This window comes from Orycteropus afer, unplaced genomic scaffold, assembly GCF_000298275.1.
Source record: "Orycteropus afer afer isolate SDZICR_OR568_19922 unplaced genomic scaffold, OryAfe1.0 scaffold01048, whole genome shotgun sequence".
NCBI classification, from domain to species: Eukaryota; Metazoa; Chordata; class Mammalia; order Tubulidentata; family Orycteropodidae; genus Orycteropus; species Orycteropus afer.
This window is the reverse complement of record NW_006922635.1, coordinates 53,032-60,892: the sequence shown is the minus strand read 5'-3', so window position 1 is coordinate 60,892 and position 7,861 is coordinate 53,032. Positions and strand designations below refer to the sequence as shown.

General features: G+C 39.6%; 1 pseudogene; it reads left to right on the top strand.

Moving 5' to 3' along the window:
• The first annotated feature begins 5,228 nt into the window (after positions 1-5,228).
• LOC103212640 overlaps positions 5,229-7,861 on the top strand; it is a 5,261-nt pseudogene continuing 2,628 nt past the window's right edge.

Genomic DNA, 7,861 nt, shown 5'->3' with positions numbered 1-7,861 from the left:
CTTTTGCATAGTCAATAAAATACAAGTAAATATCTTTCTGGCATTCTTTGTTTTCAGCCAAGAGGTATCTGATATCACCATGTCTTCTTCTGAATTCAGCTTGCATTTCTCGAAGTTCTCTGTCAATATATTGCTGTAATCAGTTTTTAATGATCGTCAGTAAGATTTTACTTGCATGCAACATTAATGATATTGTTTGATAATTTCCACATTCTATGGGATCACTTTTCTTTGGAATGCATACAAATATGGATCTCTTCCAGTCAGTTGGCCATCTCTTGGCATAGCTGAGTGAGTGCCTCCAGCGTGGCACCCATTTCTTGAAACATCTCAATGGGTATTCCACCAATTCCTGGAGGCTTGTTCTTCACCAATTCCAGACTGAATAAGTATAGTGAAAGGATACAACCCTGATGCACTCCAACTGATGCAGCTTCAACATCTTCCTTCAATACCATTAGTTCTTGATCATATGCCACCTCCTGAAATGGATGGTCATCTACCAATTCTTTTTGTTACAGTGACTCTGTATTCCTTCTATCTTCTTTTGATGTTTCCTGAAACATTCAATATATTGCCCATAGAATCTCAATATTGCAACTCGAAGCTTAAATTTTTTCTTCCGTTCTCTCAGCTTGAGAAATGCTGAGTGTGTTCTTCCCTTTTGGTTTTCTAACTCCAGGTATTTGCACATTTCATTATAAAAATTGACCTTGTCTACTCAAGCTGTTTTTTGAAATCTTCTGTTCAGCTCTTTTATCCTGTTATTTCTTCCATTTGCTTTAGTGATTCTCCATTCAAGGGCATGTTTCAGAGTCTCTTCAGACATCCATTTTGGTCTTTTCTTCCTTCCCTGTCTTTTCAATGTCTTCTTGCTTTCTTCATGGATGATGTTCTTGATGCCATCCTATGATTCCTCTGCTTTTCATTCATTGGTATTCAATGCATCAAGTCTATTCTTTAGATAGTCTCCAAATTCAGGAGGGATATATTCAAGGACATATTTTGGCTCTCATGGACTTGTTTTAATTGTCTTTAACTTCACCTTGAAATTGCATATGAGAAGTTGATGGTGTGTTCCACAATCAGCTCCTGGCCTGGTTTTGGCTGAAGATATTGAGCTTTTCCATTGCCTCATGCCACAGATGTACTCAGTCTTATTCCTGTGTAATCCATCTGGTGAAGTCCACGTGTATAGCTGCTGTTTGTGTTGTTGAAAAAAGGTATTTGCATGATTAAGTCATTGGTCTTGCTAAATTCTATTATACGATCTCCAGCGTTATTTCTGTTGCCAAGGCTATATTTTCCAACTACTGATGATTCTTCTTTGTTTTCAACTTTTGCATTCCCATCACCAGTGATAATCAACATATCTTGATTGCATGTTTGGCCAATTTCAGACTGCAGAAGTTGGTTAAAATCTTCATATTTTTCATCTCTGGCTTTGGTGGTTGGTGCATAAATTTAAATAATAGTAGTATTAATGAGTCTTCCTTGTAGGCATATGGATATTATCCTATTACTGACAATATTGTACTTCAGGACAGAACTTGAAACAGTTTCTGTGATGATGAATGCCACACCATTCTTCGATTTGTCATTCCTGGCCTAGTAGATCATATGGTTGTCTGAGTCAAAATGGCCAAAACCAGTCCATTTCAGTTCACTAATGTCTAGGCTATCAATCTTTATGAGTTTCATTTCATTTTTGACAATTTCCAATTTTCCTAGATTCATACTTCATACCCTCCATGTTCTGATTATCAATGGATGTTTGTAAGTGTTTCTCCTCAGTTTGAGTCATGCCACATCAGCAAATGGAGGTCCCTAAAGCTTTAGTTTATCCGTAGCATTAAGATCAGTTCTACTCTGATGAGGCAGCTCTTTCCCAGTCATATTTGAGTGCCTTTCAACCTGAGGGGCTCATCTTCCTGCACTGTATCACAAAATGTTTCAGGGCTGCTCATAAAGTTGTCCAGTAATGTGTCAGACAGTGTTTCTCTGCTATTCTGGCCAATTCTTTGAGAAGTGGATGGCGTCTTCCTTCTGCTGAGTCTGTCTCAGTCTGGAAGGTCCACTGAAACCTATGCACCATGGGCAACGCTGCTAGTGTTTGAAACTCTGGTGACACAGCCCCCAGCCTCATTTCTTGGAGAAGATACCCTTCTCCAGAGAATGGTCCCTTCTGACAATATGACCAAAGTAGGTGAGATGAAGTCTGGCCATTCTTGCTTCCAAGGAGCATTCTGGCTGCACTGCCTCCAGGACAGATTTGTTTGTTCACAAGCCACCACAATATGACAAACTGACATATAAGATCATCTCCCTTTGCTGTTCCAACTGATCTGACCACTTCCTGGCCTTCCTCCTACCAGTATCTGGCTGTTGGTCCTGGCTTCCCACTTCCTGCCTGGTTGGGGGTTCTCACTCCCCTTACCTGGATCCAGCCATTGGTCTTGGCTTCCTGTTTCCTGCCTGCTTCAGCAAAGTGGGAGGGTACAAAAGTCAATTGGATTTCTCTACACTAGAAAAGAGATCTCTGAAAATGAAATCCAGAAAACACTGTTTTTTACAATAACCACAAAAAGATGAAGTATTTTGGAATGAATATAACCAGAGACAGAAAAGACCTTTGTAAAAAACAAAAATAAATAAAAATAAAAAATGTTAATATGAGAAACCAAAATAGATCTATAAATGGAATAATTTACCATGCTCATGGACAGGAAAACTTAACATTGTAAAAATGACAATACTAACCAAAGCAATCTACAGACATAATGCAATGCTGAACCAGACACCATAATCATTCTTTAAAGAAATGGAAAAACTAATCATCAGCTTTATGTGGAAAGGAAAGAAACCACAAAGCAAAGCATGAGTAAAGAAGAGGAAGAAAGTAAGAGACCTCTCACTCCTCAATATCAAAGCCTACTATACAGCCACAGTAGTTAAAACAGTCTGATATTGATACAATCAAAGACATATAGAACAACAGAACAGAATTGAGAAAGCAGAAGTAAATCCATCCACCTATGGACAAGTGATCTTTGACAAAGAGCTGAAACCCATTAAATGGGGAATAAATAGTCTCTTTAATAAATGGTGCTGGCAAAACTGATATCCGATAGCAGATAAAAAATGAAACAGGATGTATATCTCACACAAGATAGAAAAACTAACTCAAGATGGATTGAAGATCTAAATGTAAAACCTAAAACCATAAGTACCATCAAAGGAAAATATAGGGGCAAACTTAGGGGCCTAATATTGTTGTTGTTAGATGCCATTCAGGTTGGCTCCAACTCATAGGCACCCTATGTACAATAGAATGAAACACTGCCCAGTCCTGTGCCAACCTCACAATTCTTGCTATACCTGAGCCAATTGTTGCAGCCTGTGTCAATCCATCTAGCTGAGGGCCTTTCCCTTTTTCTTTGACCCTCCACTTTACCAAGCATGATATCCTTCTCCAGAGAATGGTCCCTTCTGACCACATGACCAAAGTAGGTGAGATGAAGTCTGGCCATTCTTGCTTCCAAGGAGCATTCTGCTGCACTGCCTCCAGGACAGATTTGTTTGTTCATCTGGCAGTCCAGGGTACTTTTAGTATTCTTCACCAACAAAACAGCTCAAAAGCATCATTTTTTCTTCGATCTTCCTTATTCATTGTCCAGCTTTCACATGCATATGAAGTTATTGAAAATACCATGGTTTGAGTTAGGCACACCTTAGTCTTCAAAGAGACATCTTTGCTCTTCAGCACTTGAAAGAGGTCTTTTGCAGCAGATTTGCTCAGTGTAATAAGACTTCTGATTTTTTGACTATTGCTTCCATTGATGTTGATTATAGAACCAAGTAATATGAAGTCTTTGACAACTTCAATCTTCTCTCCATTTATCGTGATGCTGCTTATTGGCCCAGGTGTGAGGATTTTTGTTCTCCTTATGTTAAGGTGTAATCCATCCTGCAGACATAATCTTCATCAGTAAATGCTTCAAGTCATCTTCACTTTCAGCAAACAAGGTTGTTCCATCTGCATATCACAGATTGTTAATGAGTCATCCTCCAATCCTGATGTCGAGTTCTTATTCACACAGTACAGTTTCTCGGATTATTTGCTCAGCATACAGATTAAATAAACATGGTGAAAGGATACAACCTTGACAGACACCTTTCCTGATTTAAAACCATTCCAAATTCCCTTATTCTTTGTGAATAACTGCCTCTTGGTCTATGTACAGGTTCCTCATGAGTACCATTAAATATTCTGGAATTCCCATTCTTCATAATGTTATCCATAATTTGTTACAATCCACAAAGTCAAATGCCTTTGCATATTCAATAAAACACAGGTAAATATGTTTTTTTTATATTCTGTGCTTTCAGTCAAGATCCATCTGGCATCAGCAATACTATCCCTCGTTCCATGCCCTCTTCTGAATCCAGCTGGAATTTCTGGCAGTTCCTTGTCAATATACTGCTGTAATTATTTTTTAATTACTTTCACCAAAATATTACTTGTGTGTGATGTTAATGATATTGCTCAATAATTTCTGCATTCTCTTGGATCACCTTTCTTTGGAATAGGTATAAACACCAATATCTTCCAGTCTGTTGGCCAGGTAGTTGTCTTCCAAATTTCTTGGCATAAACAAGTGAGCACCTCCAGTGCTGCATTGGTTTGTTGAAACATTGCAATGGGCACTCCATCAATGCCTGTAGCCTTGGGGTTTTCTTTTTTTGTTTGTTTGTTTGCCAATTTCTTCAGTGCAGCTTATACTTCCTCTTTCAGTACCATTGGTTCTTGAGCATATGTTACTGCCTGAAATGGCTGAATGTCCACCAATTAGCTATAGTGACTCTGTGTATTCCTTCTATCTTCTTGTGATAATCCCTGCATCATTCAATATTTTATCATCAGAAGCATTCAATTTTCTCCTCCTGCCTTTAGATGTAAACCATGCTGGCAGCCCCACACCTTTTCTCCTCTCCTACATGGTCCTCTGTCCCCTTGGCACTTTAGAGACAGAAGTGGTCCTCTGTCCCCTTGGCACATTAGAGGCAGCATTGGCCCTTGCAGTGGCAGCAACAGTACCAGGCCCTGCAGCTGCAACCCTCAATAGCGTAAGCCATGGCACTTTTTTCAGCATTCAGAAGCAGCGTTGCTGTAACCAACAATGACACCTTCAAATCAAGGACATTCCTCCATTCCAACAAAGCTTCGCATGGCCAAGATGAGATTCCTGAGCAGCAACATGTTGGTGGGGGTCTTGATATCTGCCTTCAACAAGTGGAGTTAAGGGGCAGAAGAAAGCTAAATCTCCTAGATGATTACCCAGAGGTGGTCAAGCACTTGAGACTGTACAAGTTCTCCAGAAACAAGGCTAAGGCAAAAAAAAAAAAAAAAAACCCACCTCACCTCACAACTGGACCAATAAACAGCATCACAATAAACGGAGAAAAGAATGAAGTTGTCAAAGAAAAAAAAAAAAAAAACCCACCTCACAATCTCACTGCCATTTAGTCAATTCCAATTCATAGTAACCCCTGTTTGAGTTTCCCAGGCATATCTCTATGGAAGTAGATGGCCCAGTCTCACTTCTGAGGTGTAGCTGGTGGGTTTTAACTGCCAGCCTTCTGGTTAGCAGTCAAATACATTAGGCATCACACCACCAGAGCTCCCAAGGCTAAGGAAATCTCCTCCAAATGGCTGGCTGTGAATGGGGTGGTCATGCCTCAGACAATGGCAAAGAGGATGCCTTCCCTGGGACAGACTGGATGGTAGGGAAAATAGATCTGAAGGAAGTTGACTTAGATGCTCTGTTGAGTCTAGATGATCTGGAAACCATGTCAGAGAAGCTTTTGGCCTTGTTGGATGACACCTGCAATCTACTTGAGTACCTAGTTCAGGAGACTAAAAATGAGGCTCCAAGTAAATGAACCCAATTGACTCTCTCCCAGCAAGTTTGCCTCCTTCACCATCAAGCAACCTCTTCCCCTTTCCCCAAGGACCCTGGTTTCCACTCCAGACCACTCCACTCATTTGCAGTTCAGCAGTGAAGTGGATATCTCTGAAGGAGACAGGAAGATAGACTCCCTTCCTTGTGTTACAATGGTCCCTCAGTGCATAAAGGAAGAGCCTGCCCCTTGGATAATGACAGTGGCATGTTCATGAGCCCTGAACCCTACCTGGGATCTCCCCAGCATGGCCCTTTCACCCTGGGGGCTCTTCAAATAGCCTACTGTCTCCAGCTGCCCTCAGTGTCTCTGCTCATCCCAAACTTTATGATCCTCCTAGAGAGAAGGTGATACAGAAAAAGCAAAGGGAGAGAAATTGGCTAAGGCTGAAAAAAAATGGAGGAGAGCAAGACAGTAGCCACTAAATATCACCAGAAAAAGAGAGCAGAGCAGGGACCCTAACTGGTGAATGTAAGGAGCCAGAAAAGAAAAATGAGGCTCTGAAAGAGAGGGCAGATTCCTTGGCAAAGAAAACCCATCATTTGAAAGACTTGATGGAAAAAGTCTACAGGGCCAAGGGAAGAAAAGGTCCCCTAGTCAGGGTAGTCAGGAGTGTGTGTGTTTGTACATAAGAGGCTTGCTCTGGAACTGAGTTATGCTAAATTATTTTGTAGGAAAAAAAAGAAAAAGAACTCTACAATAACAGCCCCAAATGAAATACTTACGTATCAATCTAACAAAAATGCATACAAAAGTCATAGGATGAAGCTACAAAACATTGAAGAGAGAAATAAAAGAAGAATTAAATAAATGAAGAGATATTCTGTGTTCTGGAATTGAAACAATCAATAATACTGTGAAGATGTCAATCCTTCCCAAGTGGATCAATACACTTAATGCAATCCCAATCAAACTCCAAGCCAGCTACTTTATACATATTGACAAAATGACTCTATAGTTTATATGCAAGGACAAAATACCTAGAGGAAGCAATCCAATACTGATGAAACAGAACAAAATACAAGGACTCACATTACCTGACTTCAAGACAAAGCTACAGTAATCAAGACAATAGTGTATTTGATGAAAGAATAGGCCCACAGATCAATGGAAACGGGTAAGGAGCCCAGAAACAGACCCACATTATATAGTAACCTGATGATTTAATAAAAGAGCAAAGGATGTTCCGTGGAAAAAGCACACTCTTTTCAACAAATGGTGTGGCAACAAATGGATGTTTGTATGCAAAATAGTAACCTAAACACAGACTTTCCATCTTTCACAGAAATGAACACAAGCTACATCATAGACTTAAATGTAAAATGCAAAACAACAAAACCCAGGAAGAAAACAGAAAAAATATAAGTATTCTCATGTCAGGGCTAGGGGGCAAGGTATCAGATACAACACTAAAAGCTTGATCCATGAAAGAAAATCTTGATAAGTTGGACTTTACCAAAATTAAAAATTTCAGCTCTGCAGCAATGTTAAGAATCAAAAGACAATCCACAAAATGGGAGGAAATATTTACAGAACACATAGCTGATAAAAGTGTTATAGCCAACATTCATGAAGAGTACTAAAACTCAACAATAAGGGAAAAAAATTTAAACTAGATAAAAGTTCTGAAGAGACACCTCAAGTAAGAAGATATACAGATGGCAAATAACCTTCTGAAAAGAAGCTCAATGTCATTTGTAGTTTGTGAATTTAAATGATAACAAGCTGTCACCTACTAGAATGGCAAAAATTCAAAACACTGACACCACCCAATGCTGACAAGAATGTGGATCAATATAAACTCTTGTTCATTGCTAACAGGGATGCACATGGTACAGACACTTTGGAAGAGAGTTACAAAGCTAAACATAGTCTTACCATTGGATCCAACAGTCATGCC